At 40.7% G+C, this 17,502-nt stretch overlaps 1 long non-coding RNA gene across 1 annotated transcript in view; it reads right to left on the bottom strand.

Moving 5' to 3' along the window:
* LOC114681577 overlaps positions 1–17,502 on the bottom strand; it is a 338,811-nt gene that overhangs the window by 215,575 nt on the left and 105,734 nt on the right. The window lies entirely within an intron of this gene.

Genomic DNA, 17,502 nt, shown 5'->3' with positions numbered 1-17,502 from the left:
TGGGGAAAGGCCTTGCTGCTCAAGTAGGAGGATGTGAGTTAAATCTCTGGAATCCACATAAGTAGCAGGTGGGTGTGGTGTCCTGCCTGTAACCCTGCTGCTTGAGAGACACAGACAAGGAAACCAGGGCCCGCTGCCTCGCCAAACTAGCTGAAGCAGCAACTCTGGTACAATGGGGAGACTGTCTCAATGAATAAGTGGAGAGTGATTAGAGTGATTAACCAAGACTCCTAGTATCAGCTTAGAGTCTATCTATCTATCTACCTACCTACACACACACACACACACACACACACACACACACACACACACACACACACACGTAGACTAAGCTACCATGGGCTGGGAACTCTTTCAAAATAAAACCCAAACAGAAGGAAAGTGAGGTACAATTTGCAGAACAGCCTCTGTGAAAATAGTGGAAGAATATGAACTGGCCAAGTTGGAAGTCAAGGAATTTACTGGATCTTACCATGAGACCATCAGATTCTCAGCACTTGGGTTGCCTATTGTAATAGACCCATCGGCTCCTCTCCCTTGTATTGAAGTCTCTATTGTTATCCCATGTAGTCCTGCCATTCTGGTTGGAAATCAATAGGAAAATTGGAATTCGCGTGGTTGTGCCCAAAGCCTCATCCATCTTTCTTGGTCCCTGTCACACCTCTAAACAGACAAAGAACATCTGAAATGGAGTGCTGGGAGTGCTGCTCCTGAGTTCCAACAAAAGGCACATGTCACATCTTCATTGTTGAACATTCTACAGTAACCGCCATGGATGTGAAATTTCTAGTGGCTTAGAAGTTTGCATGTAGCGCAGTCCTGGCCAGAACCTGGCTCGCTTCGTGAGGACAGGGCCCTGTGCCAATGGCCCTCCTCCCGCTCTGTGCTCCATTTCAGAGTGGAGGGGAGCTCAAGAGTGATGGAAGTCTGGATTCAGAAATGACCTCAATCCATGGGTGAGGCAAAAAGAGGGAGAAACATCGGCTTCACTACACTTCCATCACTCACCCGTATAGAAAGCTGCATGCACCAAGTACTACTGTAGCACTCAGGGTGCTTATGGCCCTCCTGGGTCTTCATTTCACTGTCCTTCACAATGCATTATGGTAGGTCCTGCTATAATCCCTGCTTTACAGTACAAGGAATATACCCAGGAAACTTAGAAAAATTAACCCTGATTCCCAAGTGAGATTCAAACGAAGTAGCCTGAGCCAGGCTTTCAACCACAGCCTGACCTTGCCTTTTTTGGCAGCAAAGACTGAAACTGTGCATCTATCATTAGCTTAAGAATTGTGACAACTTGGGTTGTACCTAGAAGTTAGTCTCAACATCAGTAAACCTGATGGGAGAGCCGGGAGGGAGAGAGAGAGAGAGAGAGAGAGAGGAGAGAGAGAGAGGGAGAGAGGAGGGAGGAGGGAGGAGGGAGGGAGAGGAGAGAGAGAGAGAGAGAGAGAGAGAGAGAGAGAGAGAGAGAGAGAGAGAGAGAGAGAGAGAGAGAGAGAAGGTGATTTCCATCAAGTTAAAGAGCCAGGCTCTGAGCATCTTTTCCAGTGCATACCTCTTGCTTTGGAAAATGTACATCTTGCTCCACACACCCACCTGTTCAGCAGGCACCATCAGTGTAGATACAACAGATATATCTCCAAACAAGTTCCTGATCACTTAGCAAGCATCCACTGTCTTGAAAATGCCCCCCTCTCTCACCAAGTTTTATGGGTCATTCCACCATTCAGAAATCATAGTAAGTATGTGGTCATATAGAGAGTCCAGGACCCCTCTCCATCTGAGGAGCCAGCATCCATTCTAGTGAGTCAAGCCTCTGCACTTTCACTTAAGTATTTGAATGTGAACTCTTCATTAGCCTGACCCTCAGCACAGATAATGGCAACATCCTGGTGAATTTTAGGTCCCACCTTAATTATTAACCTGGTTATCTCAAGGTAAGAAGTAGACTGTTCCCAAGACAATGACAGGGAGGCCAGGGGGAAGGAAGGCATGCTCTAGTGTTCAGGATTCAGGGCTCTAAGGAAGTCTTTTCGTCTTCTTCCTACAAGGGACCCTCATAGAGGACTTAAGCCATCTGATTGTCTGTGGGAGGCAAGATATGTCTTCCTCTTTCACCTTCCCATTTGCTTTATGGAGTGGCACAGCCATCCCACCCACCACGGTCCTGGTGTAACAAGTGGAAAATATGGAGCACAAAGATCTCCAACCACAGGGACATTCAGGGTGATGCTTCTTTTGGAGTTCACAGATGGCAGAATAATATATTATCTGTGTAGGTGGCTAGATATAAAAAGTCCAGATATAAAATGTATAGATATATAGAGCCCCAGTTGCAAAGATACAGAAAGGAATTGTTAATGGTGAGAGGACTTCATGCATAGAACCTCCAGTCTGATGCTCCTGCACAGTCCTGGCAGGTGAGCAAATCAATTTACTCACAACACCAGCCATGTAAAATAACTGTTTGCAGAGAACTGACCTTGGCTAGTACAATATGTATCCTTCTGCAGTAAGAGGGAAGAACATTTTGTAAGATTTATTGATAAACAAATTCCCAAACATGACTGAATATCAACATTCATATCTCATCCACCAAAGGCACTCTTCTGTAGAACAAAAATTGATTTCAATGTAGTTACAACTTTCTTATGTAGTATTTGAAACACAAGGAACCATTCAGTATTTGAAGAAAACAAAGGAAAAGCTCACAAACTCTCACACTCTGCCTTTCTTTAGTATCTCCTTCTTAGTTTCTAGGTGTTAGGCTTCACTCATCCATTCCTTATTCTAGCTCCTTCTCGAGATTGTTGGCATTTCCACAGCACCCTATGGTCTTCTTCTCCTAGTCCTCATTGCATTTGTAACAATTTGGATAGTACCCCGCTACAACGTGTAATGCCCTGGAGAGCTGATGCTGTATTATTAGTACAGTCAGATCCCCCAGGCCTGGCAGAGTCTGTAGCTTCATAATAAGTATCATTGAGTAATGACTACATGAATAAACACCACCATCGAGTCCTAGGTGTTTATAGAGGTGTGTTTTGTCATTAGAATATATACAAAGAACACCTAAGAAGACACAAAGTCATCAAACACATCACACATTTTGACTTCACGAGACCCTCCTCCCAACTTGACTTCCTGTTCCTTTGAGCATGTTCTCACCTGTGCTGTTAATATAAGGAAACCTCTGTTCCACATTATACGAGTTAGTTACTATGACAAGTGCATCACTGCATTTTTCTCACGGGGGGGGGGGACCACAAAGGAGTGGGGGCTGGCTTACTTCTCCTAAAGGTTCTGTGTCTTTAAAGTGATGTAGCCTGTCTTACTTAGTTTTTTGTTAACTGGACATGAGCTAGAGTCATTTGAGGAAAGGAACTTCGACTGAGAAAATACCCCACCAGATTAGCCTTTGAGGAAGCCGGTGATACATTTTCCTGATTGATAATTGATGAAGAAGGTCCCAGCCCAATGTAGGTGATAATCCTCCACTGGGCTGCTGGTCCTGGGTGCTATAAGAAGGAAAGATGTGCAAGCCATGAGGAGCAAGCCAGTCAGCAGCATTCTTCTATGTCTTCTGTATCCATTTATGACTCCAGGTTTCTGCCCTGCTAACTTCCTGCTTTGACTTGCCTCAGAGATGGACTGTTACCTGAAAGTGTAGGAGGAAATGAACCCTTTCTCTCCCAAGTTGCTTTTGGTCCTGGTGTTCTATAACAGCAGTAGAAACCCTGACTAAGACATAGTCTATAAGGAATCAGTCATACAGATGGCATCCTAAAATTCAGCATGACCACACAATTTTTAAGTGTTCTGGTGACTTCAAAATGTATTACAGATTTCCTCACGCCTTTCACTGCAAAAGATGAAACTTAACTTCCCTGTCCTTGAAAGTTGGCAGGACTCACTTGAGCCCATATAAAAATGTCTCCCTGAGGCCATCAATGTGCATAGGTCAAATGCAGAGAGAGCTTACAGTTTTCTCTCTGGATAGCCCATTCACTAGGCATGTACTGACTAAGATTTGAGGTCATGGAATCTTCACTTATCATCTGAATATCAGAGCCCAAGCACATCTCTAGACTCCTGACCCACAGAAACTAAGGGGGAGAATAAAGGATCATTTCTATATTAAGCCTGTAAGTTTGAGGGTTATTTTCTTTCCTTCTTACTTCCTTCCTTCCTTTCTCTCTCTCTCTCTCTCTCTCTCTCTCTCTCTCTCTCTCTCTCTCTCTCTCTCTTTCTTTCTTTTTTTTTTTGAGACAGAGTTTCTCTGTATAGTTTTGATGCCTGTCCTGGATCTCACTTTGTAGACCAGGCTGCACCAAACTCACAGAGATCCACCTGACTTTGCCTCCCAAGTGCTGGGATTAAAGGTGTGCGCTACCACCACCCAGCTGGGGTTATTTCTTACAAAGCAACAGATATCATATGGGGTGACCTTATTCATGTCTGAGTCTCTTATTGCATTGGAATAATAATGTTTCCAATAAGCTAGAAACATAGAACACAGATTGACTTAATAAATGAACTTCGAGTTGGATACAATTTTTCTGGCAGTTCAGAAAAATAGTGAGAAGAAAGGGGCTCATTACCTCCAACTTGGGGTTTCAGAAGAGCTATTTTAAAAAGTATTGGCCATGACTATACTCATGAAGCAAGCAGCCACTGTGTTTAAACAAAATAACCTTGGCTTCTACATTTAGCAAACATGTGCAGTTCAAATCTTTGCTTTGCTTTTATCTATTCTCTGATTCCATTTTATCTATTTTATCTGTCTGTTCTGCCTTATCTATTCCCTAATTCCATTTGACTTGTATCAATATTTGTATCTACCTCTGCATTAGACATCCGCATGCCATTCTAATAAGTCAACACTAGAGAGCTGTGGTTAGTTTTCCTTTGAAAGAATCTCAAGTTTGAGAATCAATGGGGAAGGACCTAGTGAAAGAGACTGTCGTGAGTAGTGTTGGATAGTTTCCTTATGATGAAAAGTGAACTGTGCCTCGCTACTGGGGACACTGTAGTCACCACACATGCTAGGGACCCAAGGTTGTAGTAGACCAAGTCCTACAGCTGCTTGCCAGGGATAACCACCTTCTCTCAGCCCTTTTCCCCACCTTTGGGACTTTCCAGATCCCACCCAGGGAACCTTCAGCTATCATACATGACAGAGCCCTGCCAGCTATCTGACTAGAACCTTCCATTGTTCCATCCAGCCTTGAGCCACCAGACCAGTCCACACTGCCAGGCTCCTTGACTAGACTGAAGAAGGCCCTGGTCTGTAGCAGGGAAACAGAAGACCTGGAGAGACAAACAGAGGAAACCAGGATCCCAAAGCTGTGAAGAGTCAACCTCATCCTGAATACTGTAAACACCTCTGCCTAAAGAAGGTGAGTTAAAGAAAAAAACAAAAGAAACCTCAATGAACAAATTGACTCCAGATGTGCAAATCCCAACACAGAGATAAAAACAACATTAAAAGAATAAAATTTCATCTCAAAAAAAAAAAAATCCTATAGTCATGGTCAATAATGAAAAAAACATGGAAGAAGAATTTATAGATAAAATAATTCAAAAGAGTAATTATAAATATGGTCAAACAACTTGAATGGTTTTGATCTGGGAAATATCACCCATAGTCTCAGGGATTTGAATACTTGGTCCCCAATCGTTGGTGGTGTTTGGGGCGGTTTAAGGCAGTGGTTCTCAACCTGTGGATCATGATCCCTGTAACAAGTCTCTATCTCCAAAAATATTTGCATTACAATTCATAAAAGTTTTATGATTGGGGGTCACCACAACATGAGGAGCTGTATTAAGGGGTCGCAGTGTTAGGAAGGTGGAGAACCGCTGGTTTAAGGGGTGTAGCCTTGCTGGAGAAATTATATCACTGGAGTTAAGCTTTGAGAATTTAAGACCCCTGTTATTCCCAGCTTGTTCTCTCTGTTTTGTGCTTGTGATTCAAGATATGAGCTCTAGCTTGCTACTCCCACTGTCCTGATCGAGGCTTCCCTGCCATGATGGACTCTTTCTCTGGAACCATTAGTTCAAATAAACCCTTCCTTTGTGTAAGTTGCCTTCATCAAGGTATTTTATCACAGCAACAGTAAAGTAACTAATACCCAACTCAAAGAAGACAAAGAGATGAATGAAATGAGAAAATCAATCCAAGACATGAAAACAGAGTTTGAATTTTTAAAGAAAATTCAGACGCCAATGGTCTTTGTCAATGTTCTAATGCTGTGAAGAGATACCATGATCATGGTAACTTTTTGAAAATAAAGCATTTAATTGGGGGCTTGCTTATAGTTTCAGAGCTTTGGTCCATTGTCATCATGGCAGGGAACATGGCAGCACACAGGCAGACATGGTGTTGAAGAAGCAGTTGAGAGTTCTACATATAGACCCACAGGCAGCAGGAAGAAAGAGACTCTGGGCCTGACTTGAGCTTTTGAGACCCCAAAGCTCACCCCAGTAACACACTTTCTTCAACAAGGCCATACACACTCTAGCAGAGCCATGTCTCCCAATCCCTCCCAAGTAGTGCCACTACCTGATGACTAAGCATTCAAATATTTGAGCAATGGGGGCCATTCTTATTCAAACCACCATATCAATATTGCTGAAATTAAATACTCAATAAATCAATAAAAAAATCACAGTGGAAAGGCTCGCCAATAACATGGATAATGTCAAAAATAAAAGTCAGGAACAAAAGATAAAGTAGAGGAAAATGTTCATTTGGTAAATATTAAGGAACTTTTTTAAAGATGTAAAGGAACATGGGAGAGTTTTGGAATGCCATAAGAAGTCCTAACTTCTAAATTATGATCCTAGAAGGAGAAGAAAACAATAGCAGAGGCATAGAAAATATCTATGGTAAAAACATAGAAGAAAATTACTAAAACCTAGAGAAAGAGATGCCTATCCAGGTAAAGGAGGCCCACAGAACACCAATTCTCCACAACAAATAATAGATAAAATATTAAAGATACAGAATAAAAAAACAGTATTGGAAGATTCAAGGAGAAAGATTAAGTCATTTATAAAAACAGGCCCATTAGAATAACACCTAACTATTTAATACAAACCATTAAAGTCAGAAGGGACTGAAAAGATGTAGTCCAAGTCCTGAAAGACCATAATTCTCAACATGGACTATTATACTCAGCAACACTATCACTTAAAATTGAAGGAGAAATAAAAAATTTTCACACAAAAACAGAGTAAAGGAATGTATGATTACATAGCCAGTGCTACAGAAGCTTCTAGAAGGAATGCTCCATTCTGAAGAAAAGGGCAAGCATAATGAAGAGGTCACAAGGAACAAAAGCGCAATGACAGGACAGGTAATCAGGAGAGATCTGAGCCCCTTCCACTACATGGTATAGGACCTCTTGGAATCTGAAACTAGAGCACTAGCTAGAGTCACTCAGCCCCAGCCTACAACCCCGCTTACTCATGCATCAGAAACCCCACTCACTGTGCCTATCTGGGGCCACTTGGAGTCTGAACCTGATGTCTGAAACAGAATCTCAGGTAGGAATTTCCAGAGCCAGATTACCTACCCACCCAAATGTCAGTCACCCACCACCACTGGGCTTCAAGACCATGTGGAACAAGTCCTGAAACCAGAGTTAGAGTTATACAGAGCCAGGCCTCTGAAGGAAGAGATATTAAAAGCTGGAAGAGAAAAAGACCAAGTTGCATGTAAAAACAGGCTTATCAGAATAACACCTAATTTCTCAATGAAGAATATGAATTCTAGAAGGACCAAGATTAATGCTCTACAAGTTCTGGAAGACCACAGGTGCTAGCCCCAGACTACTATACCTAGAAAAGCTGTCAGTTATAATTGAAGGAGATAGAAAAACTTTCCATGAAAAAAAGAGATTTAAGGAATAAACTTAAAACAGTTATATGAAGGATAATAGAAGGGAATGCTTCAGTCTGAAGTGAATATTAAACACACACAAAAAGACACATAAGCAACACCTGAACTGTTACCAAAAATAAGTCTAAGAAAGCAATACCATAAAAATAACAGGAATTAGTAAATGCTGTTCAAGAATAACTCTCAATTAATAGTAGTCTGAATTCCACAATAAAAAGACACAGATTAACAGACTGGATTAGAAAGCACGATCCATCTTTCTGCAGCCTCCACAAAATACATCTCGCAACCAAGGGCAGAAACTACCTTAAGGTAAAAGGATGGGGAAAGGTATTCTAAGCAAGTGGGACTAAGAAACAAGCAGGCACAGCCATTCTAATATCTGATCAAATAGACTTCAAACCACAAATATTCAGAAAAGATGGAAAAGCACACTGTATACTCACTGAAGGAAAAAAAAAACATCAAGAGGATATTACAAAGCTAAATATTTATACACCAAACATAGTAGTATCCAATTTCATAAAAGAGAAATGATTATACCTAAAATCACACATTAACCCTAACACAGTTATAGTGGGTGACTATAGCACCACACTCTCACCAACAGACAGGTCATTCAGATGGAACTTAAATAGAAATGTTGGAATTAAATAACACCATAAATCAAATGATCTAACAAATATCTGCAGAACACCATGAAAACACCAAAAAAATACACTTCCTTCTCAGCAGCCATAGGACTTTCTCCAAATTTGACCACATATTAGGACACAAAGCAAATCTCAACAAAAACAAGACAACTGAAATAACATTCTGCATTCAATCTTACTATGAAGAAATAAAGCTGGATATCAACAAAAATAGAAATGGCAAAAAGTATACACCCATGGAAAGTCAACAGCACACAACTGAGTGAAAACTGGATCAGGGGAGAAATCAAGAAATTAAATTCTATGAGACACAATGAAGGCTATTCTAACTGGAGCATTTATAGCTCTAAGGAGCCTATATTAAAACAAACAAACAAACAAACAAATAGATATAAGACAAAGTGCTAAATGGTCTTATTAATAAAAAAGCCAGATAGTGGGGTTAAAACCAAGAGATCAGAAAAGCAGAAAGAAGCCAGCTACATTCTCACCACTTGGAGATCCTCAGCCAAAGAGACTTACTTCCTGTATACTCATGCCTTTATGCTTTTCTGTTCTGCATCTCACTTCCTCTCTCCATCCAGCTACATCATTTCCTGTTTGTCTGTTCAGACCTCCAGACCTCCTTGGTTAACCAGTGTTGGAATTTAAGGCATGTGCCACCACACTTGGCTCTGTTCCCAGTGTGGCCTTGAACTCACAGAGTTCACAGACCGATCCTTGCCTCCCAAGTGATAGGATTAAAGGCGTGTGCTACCATTGCCTGACCTTTATGTTTACTATAGTGGCTGTTTTTTTCCTCTGATCCTCAGATAAACTTTATTAGGGTTAATGATATTGGGGGATACAATAGATCACCACAAATAAATATTTTAGTTATCTGATATTAATTAAATATTAATAACTTAATGATATTCTTGACAGCTTTAGAAAAACAAGACCATTTGATAGACGGTTAGTGTCTAGAATACATAAAGATATAAAACAACTGACCATCATGAAAACAAGTAACACAATTAAAAATGAGCTAAGGAACTAAGCAGAGAGTTCTCAAAAGATGAAACACCCAAATAGCTGGGATATACTTGTAGAAACATTCAACATCCTTAGCCATTGGGAATACAAATCAGAACTACTTAGAGGTTTCCTCTTACACCAGCCAGAATGGCCAAGATCAGTGCAACAAATGACAGCTGGTGCTGGCCAGGATGCAAAAGGGAAGCACTTGGGCATTGCTGGTGGGCATGCAAAATGGCACAGCAACTGTGGAAGTGAGTGTGCCCGTTCCCCCAGGAAGCTGGGTATGGATCTACCTCAAGATCCAGCTATAGCGCTCTTAGGCATATATCCAAAGGACTCTAGTGCCTACTACAGAGACACTTGCTCATCCATGTTCATTGCTGCTCTATTCATAACAGTCAGAAACTGGAAACAACCTAGATATCCTCCCTCAACAGATGAATAGAAAAAAAAAATGTGCTACATTTAAACAATGGAATATTATTCAGCTGTTAAGAAAAATAAAATTATGAAATTCAAAGGTAAATGGGTGGAGCTGGAATCAATCTTTCTGAGTGAGATAACTCAGACCCAGAAAAACAAATGTCATGCATTTCCTCTCATTTGGGGATTCGAGCGTTAAATCTTTATTGTAATACCCATAGAGGTCATGGAATTAGTAAGAGTATATAGGATATTTCGGGGTGGAGGGAGAGAGAACACAGTGGTATACAGGGGAATAATGAAACAGGAGCGCTTAAATGGAGAGGGGAATAAGAAGACAGGTAGAGTAGGGAAGAAGAAGGGGTAATTAATACTGACGACATTTTGAGAAGGTCATGTGGAAACTTACTACTGTAGACACTTCCTAAAATATAAACTTACATATTTATAAAAAGGAATTTAAATTGAGTTTTTCCTATAGTGGATCAGCTATACCCCTAGGAAGTACCATCGGACAACAAATGAAAGCCCAATGCCAGAGGTGCAGTAAACCTCTTTTGCAGCTGTGGGCAAGTGAGTTCACATAGATCTCCAAACATTACAAGATATTGCCAGTGCTCTTGGTTGCCCTCTAGAACTTGTCGGTGAGACATCACATGCTGAGTCACAGGACAAGGAGGAAGCAAGCTGGTGTTCACCTGAAAACTTCATCTCTACTGTCTACCTTCCATAGTGCTGGAAGGGGCAATGTGTGTTACCAGACGAGAAAAGTAACAATCTCTTCCAGCTGTGAAGCCTATAAGCTACAAAATGACCGGCTTGGCAAGAGAGCCCCACTGGTGCAATAATGGCACAAACGTTATGGGAGCAACCAATCACTTTCTGCACTCCACAAGATGGAAGCCACAGCTGGTACAGTTATTGGGAACAAAATCTGTGGTGTGGTCAGGCCAAAGGCTCTAGGGGAAAACCTACTGCTGTTATTCTCCTAAATAGACATAGTATTAAACTGACAGCTAATGACTAATTGTTATGCACATAGAGTAGTGCATCTGTTAACCTTCATTAGAGAAGCTAGCTTTTCTTTTCTTTTTTCAGTATGTGGTAATTAACTCAAATACCCACAACTGGCCAGGGTGCAGAGAATAAGAGACTTCAATATTTTCAACCCTAAATGGAACATCTATTTCATTACTACCCATACCTGCCCCAAACCTCAGGAGGAAGAGGGGCTGAATGATTGTAAGAGCAGAGATGGTAACAACTACAAAGAAACAGTATTTTCCTACACAGAAGGGTATTTGCACAATATGAATTCACACTGGTTGTGACATCATGTACAAGATCTGCACAAGGTCAAGCCAGACAAAAGCCCAGCATGGAGCTAGGGAGGTGCTAATGGAGTCTCTTTGGCTAAAGAGCTATTGACAATTACAGCTGTTGGGAGAGGAAGAGTCAGTTTTCTTTAAAAGTCCAGCCCCTGGACCTTTGAGCAGCAAAAATTGTATTTGACACGTTTTTGTTGTTGTTGTTGTTTGTTTGTTTTGTTTTGTTTTTTAATGGCAAGGTAGGATGGGTAGAGAAGAGACATGGATCTGGTAGGAGTCCAGGAGAGGTGAATACCATCAAATGCATTGTATGAAATCCTCAAAGAATTAATTTTAAAAAAGAGCGGGGGTGGGGGGGGGAGACAAATTTACTTTTACTGCAATACATGTGCAGAGAGCCCAGGTCGGTCCCATGCAAGTTCTCTGTTTGGTGGTTCACTTTCTGTGAGTCCCCATGAGCCTAAGTCAATTGACTTGTATGTTTTCCTGTGGTGTTCTTGGCCCCTCTGGCTCCCATAATTCTTCCTCTCCCTCTTCCACAGGAATTCCCTAGGTCTGTCTAATGTTTGGCTGTGGGCAACTGTTTCCATCAGTTGCTAGGTGAAACCTTTCTGATGACAATTGGGCAAGGCAATGATCTATGAGTATAGCAGAATATCATTAGGAATCATTCCATTGACTTTTTTAAGTTTTTGCCAGTCATGTTTGGTTGTATCCTAGGTCTCTGTGCAGTTAAGCATCTGGGTTCTGGCCCTCTAGGCCCTGTCAGGGCTGGGCTCACTCTCATGATATGAGTCTCAAGATGGACCAGTCATTGGTTGGCCACCTTTGTCCTAGCATATCTTGTAGGCAGGGCAAATTGTTGACACAGGGAGTGGGGGCTGTCTTCGACTCTGTTGCCTGCTCTTGGAACCCTTTCCTCCTACTGGGTTGACTCAGGCAGCTGTAATAGGAGAAGAGGTGCCTAGTCTTGCTGCAACTTTATATGCCATGGCTGGCTGATATATATAGGAGGCTTGCACTTTTCTGAAGGGAAGGGAGAGGAAGTGGATGGGGGTGGGGGAGGCTGAGGGGAGAGACTGGAAGGGGAGGAAGGAGGGAGGGGAAACTGATTGGGCTAAGAAAAATTAATTAATTGATTAATAAAAATTACTTTTACAATGTTTAATGCTAGGACTTAGGAGATAAAACACGAGAAACATTTTAGATTGAGGGAAATATATTATTTGTGTGTGTGTCTGTGTGTGTGTGTGTGTGTGTGTGTGTGTGTGTGTGTGTGTGTAAATAATCAGAAGATAGTGTGGCTCTTATCACTGAGTAATTAGGGACTATTATAAACCACTCTTATTCACAGAAAAAACACTGTGTTAAATACCTTCTAGGGAAATACTGTGTTCTTTCTTGAACACCTTTATAAAACGTATTCTGCATTCTTTGGCAAAAATACAGTCATATTGTAAAAAAGTAAATCCATCTTAGCTTCAGATTACCAGTTTTAGCCACAAGATATTCTGTGTAAGCATTATGATAACCCTGCAGCAGATGCCCAAAAGGAAGGCATGGATGCATAGAACAAATGGCCATTTTGATAACCATCACTAAGTGGAAAATAATCTACTGGGGTATTAGCCCTTAAGTGTTACTCCCTGCCTTCCTGCATATAAGGCCATCCATTGTGTGTCTTGGAGCTAGTATAATTGCTTTTAAGTCTTATTTTGTTGTTGTGTTTGCTGCTGTGTTAATGGCGATAGTGTTGTTTTCCATGATTGCTAATAAGTTAGGCTTAACTTCTTTGATTGACATTCATTTTTTACAAGGTCATGCTGGAAGATGCCCATTTGCCTTTTCAGTGCCCCAGGCTTCCCACCTTATATTTTTAAATGGGGCACTGAGGATATTCTTAAGTCAGACCATTATTAAATCAATGACTGTCAATACTTTAATATTTCATACCAACAAAAATATAAATGCTTAATAAATGTCTAAAGCTAATGTATTTTATACACACAATTTTCTTCTTTAGTTAAAAATAAGTTTAAATTTTTAATTAAAATACAATTAGATCATTTCCCCTTCCTTTTCCTCCTCCAGGTACTCTCATAACTCACACTCAAATACATGGCCTTTTTTCCTTTAATTATTAATTTTAAACAAACATATACCCATATGCAAATGCATAAATATATAAATACAATCTGCTGCATCCAAGAAACACACCTTAATATTAAGGATAGACAGCACCTCAGAATAAAAGAATGAAAAGAGATATTCCAAGTAAATGGATCTAAAAAGCCAGCCAGTGTAGCCATTTTAATATTTGACTAAGTAGATTTTAAATTAAAAATAATAAAAAGAGATAGGGAAGACTGTGGTGATATTGTATTGCCCAATATATGTTGCACCCTAATAAATTTATCTGGGTCAGAAAACAGAACAGCCACTAGACAGACATAGAGGCCAGAAAATGGTGGCACTCACACCTCTAATCCTAGCATTCCAGAGGCAGAAATCTGCCTGGATCTCTGAGTTCAAGGCCACACTGGAAACAGCCATGTGTAGTAACAAGAGCCTTTAATCCCAGGAAGTGATGGCAGAAAGCAGAAAGGTATGTAAGGTGTGAGGACCAGGAACTAGAGCTGGTTAAGCTTTTAGGCTTTTGAGCATCAGTTCAGCTGAGATTCATTCGGATGAGGACTGAGAGGCTTCCAGTCTGAGGAAACAGGATCAGCTGAGGAATTGGCAAGGTGAGGTGGCTATGGCTTGTTCTGCTTCTTTGATCTTTCAGTGTTCACCCCAATAACTGGCCCCGGGTTTGTTCTCATTAATAAGACCATTTAAGATTCATGCTACAGAAGGCCACTACATCATATCAAAAGAAAAATCCACCAAGAAGATACTGAAATTCTTAACATCTGTTCACCAAAATAAGGCCACCAAAGTTCATAAAGGAAACACTACTGTAGCTTAAATCATGTATTGACCCTTACACAATGATAGTGGATGACTTTAATACTCCACTCTTGACAACAGACAGGTCATCTGGGCAAAAACTAAATAGAGAAATACTGGAGCTAACTAATGTTAACCAAATAGTTCTAACAGATATCTACAGAACATTTCATCCAAATACAAAAGAATATACCCAATTTCAAATTGTACTACTGAACTATAGTAATAAAAACAGTATGATATTGGCACAAAAACAGAAACCCTGATAGACTTGAAGAACCAGAAATGAGTCTACACACCTATGGACATCTCATTTTTTTTTTTTTATAAAGAGCTGGAAATACATACTAGGGAAAAAATAGCATCTTCAACAAATGGTGCTGGCCACACTAGATGTCTGTGTATAGAAGAATCAAAATAGATCCGTACTCATCACCCTGCACAAAACTCAATTGCAGAAAGCTCAAAGACTTCAACATAAGGCCAGATACACAGAACCTTAGAGAAAAGAAAGTGGGCAATATTCTTGAAATCATCGGCACAGGAAAAGATTTTCTGAACAGAACACCCATAACACAGGCACTAAGATCAACAATTAATTAATGGGGCCTGAAACTGAAAAGCTTTTGCATGGCAAAGAACACCATCATTCAGAAGCAGCAGCCTATAGAATGGGAAGAGTTTTACCAACTACATATCTGATAGAGTGCTAATATCCAAAATATATAAAGACCTCAAAAACTGGACATCAAGAAAACAAATAACTCAATTAAAAAGTAGGGTAGAGATATAAACAGACTTCTCATTAGAAAGCTCAAATGGCCGAGAAGCACTTAAAGAAATGTACAACATCCTTATTCATCAGGGAAATGCAAATCAAAACTACTTTGAGATTTCATTTTACATCGGTCAGAATGGCCAGGATCAATAAAACAAAAGGCAGATCATGCAGGCTAGGAAGTGGAGTAAGAGACACATTCATCCATTGCTGGTGAGAGTGAATACTTGTAGAAATCTGTATGGCAGTTCCTCAGGAAGATGGGAATCAATCTACCTCAAGATCAAGCTATATCACTCTTGAACATGCATCCAGGAAAGATGCTTCATCCTACTACAGAGATGCTTACTCAAACTCATTTATTGCTGTTCTATTCATAATAGCCAGAAATCAGAAACATCCTAAATTTCTGTCAATGGGTGAATGGATAAAGAAAATGTGGTATATTTATATAATAGAATATAACTCAACTGTGAAAATAATGAACTTTGCAGGTAAATGGATGGAACTAGAAAAAAATCATGCTGAGTGATGTAACTCAGGCCCAGAAATACAAATATGGTATGTGTTCACTTATATGTGGATGTCAGCTGTTAAGTCATTGATAACCATACTACAATCCATAGAACCATAGAGATTAGGTAGAGAGTAAGGGTCTACTGGGGAGAGTGAATCTCCCTAGGAAGGGGATATAGAATAAATGGTTATGGATGGACAGGGCAGGAGGACTGAAATGGGAAGATCAAACTGTGAATAGGGAGAGAAGAGGGACTCCAAGAAGGGGGGCCAGGGAGGGACAGCTAAAACTAAGGGCCATTTTATAGTAGAAGCTTCCTTTAATATATATATATATATTTAATATAAAGTATTAAATATATAATACGTATTTATATATATTAAGGCCATCTACATGAAATCTCAAGTAATGGGGGATACAGAGCCCTAACTGAACATCTCATCACCAAATGAAACTTCTAGTACTTGGACCAGGTTACATATTTGGGTTGTTGGCCAAAGGGTTCCCACGGGAAACCCCAAACAACCCAGGCTATTGCCAAAACTATTGGTGTCTCTCCCCAGACAATAAGGCCCTATTGCTGAAGATGACACCTATCTACACAACTCTTTGAACATAGAGAAATCTAGATGGTGCCTACCTAGACCCTTCCACACCTACAGACTAATATTCATGGTACTGGAAGGTACTCTTACATGCTACCAAAAGGGAAAGATAAACACTAACTGATCTACAAACCCTTTAGTCTACAGTGATGACCTGCCTATAAGATATACTTGTGCAATAATGGCACAAAGCTTGTAGGAGTAACCAATCAACATCTGATTTTAGTTAAGGTCCACTCCATGAGATGAAATCCATGCTCAATGCTGCTTGGATGGCCAAGAACCTGAGACTAGATAGGCCGAGGACCTAAGAGAAAACCAAATACTGCTGTTCTGCTAAAGGAATATAGCAATGAATCTTAATGACATTCTGTTATGCTCATAGATCTGTACCTTGTTCAGCCATCATCAGAGAAGCTTCCTCCTGCAGCAGATAGGAACAAATACAGAAACCCACAGCTAGACAATATATAGTGTCTTAGTTAGGGTTTCTATTGCTAAGAAGAGACACAATGACTATGGTAATTCTTATAAAGGAAAACATTTAACTGAGGTGGTGGCTTACAGTTTCAGAGGTTTGGTCCATTATCATCATGGCAGGGAGCATGGCAGTGTGCAGGCAGATGAGGTGCTGGAGTAGTAGCAGAGATTCCTACATCTTGTACGAAATAGGAAGTCAACTGAGACACTGGGCAGTATCCTGGGCATACTCAAACCTCAAACCTCAAAGCCTTCTCCCACAGTGACACACTTCCTCCAACAAGGCCATACCTCCTAATAGTGCCACTCCCTATGAGATGACAGGGACCAATTACATTCAAACCAGCACATATAGAGAGTGAGAGACCTCAGAACACTCAGCCTAAAAGGAATGTTTCTATCCAATCCCTCCCTTGGGGCTCAGGGACCTCTGAGGAAAAGAAGGCAGAAAGAGAGTAAGAGGGAATGGAGGACACCAGGGATTCAATTCCTTCTTGACACAACAGCACTGGCTCGTACATGTGACCTCACAGAGACTGAGACAGCATCACAGGGCCTGCGTGGGTCTGCACCAGATAGGGTCATAGAGGCGAAAGACATGGACACATGCCCCCATCCCTAACCCAGAAGCAATCTCCAACTGATAGCCACTTGCAAATAAAAAATTAGTTTTCGTCAGGAGAGTCTCACTGAGGAAACAAACCACACTAGAGGGTGGCCCCGTGCACTACAGTAGATGGGCAACCCGAAGCAAAGTCAGCAGAATCTTTGGAGGTGCTGTGTCTCACAATAGTAAGTCAGGAACACGCTCATTTTGTTTTGCTTTCCTACCTTACAGGTCCT

Source organism: Peromyscus leucopus, chromosome 3, assembly GCF_004664715.2.
Source record: "Peromyscus leucopus breed LL Stock chromosome 3, UCI_PerLeu_2.1, whole genome shotgun sequence".
Classification (NCBI taxonomy): Eukaryota; Metazoa; Chordata; class Mammalia; order Rodentia; family Cricetidae; genus Peromyscus; species Peromyscus leucopus.
Note: the sequence above shows the minus strand (reverse complement) of the source record. Positions and strands in the feature narration are given on the sequence as shown.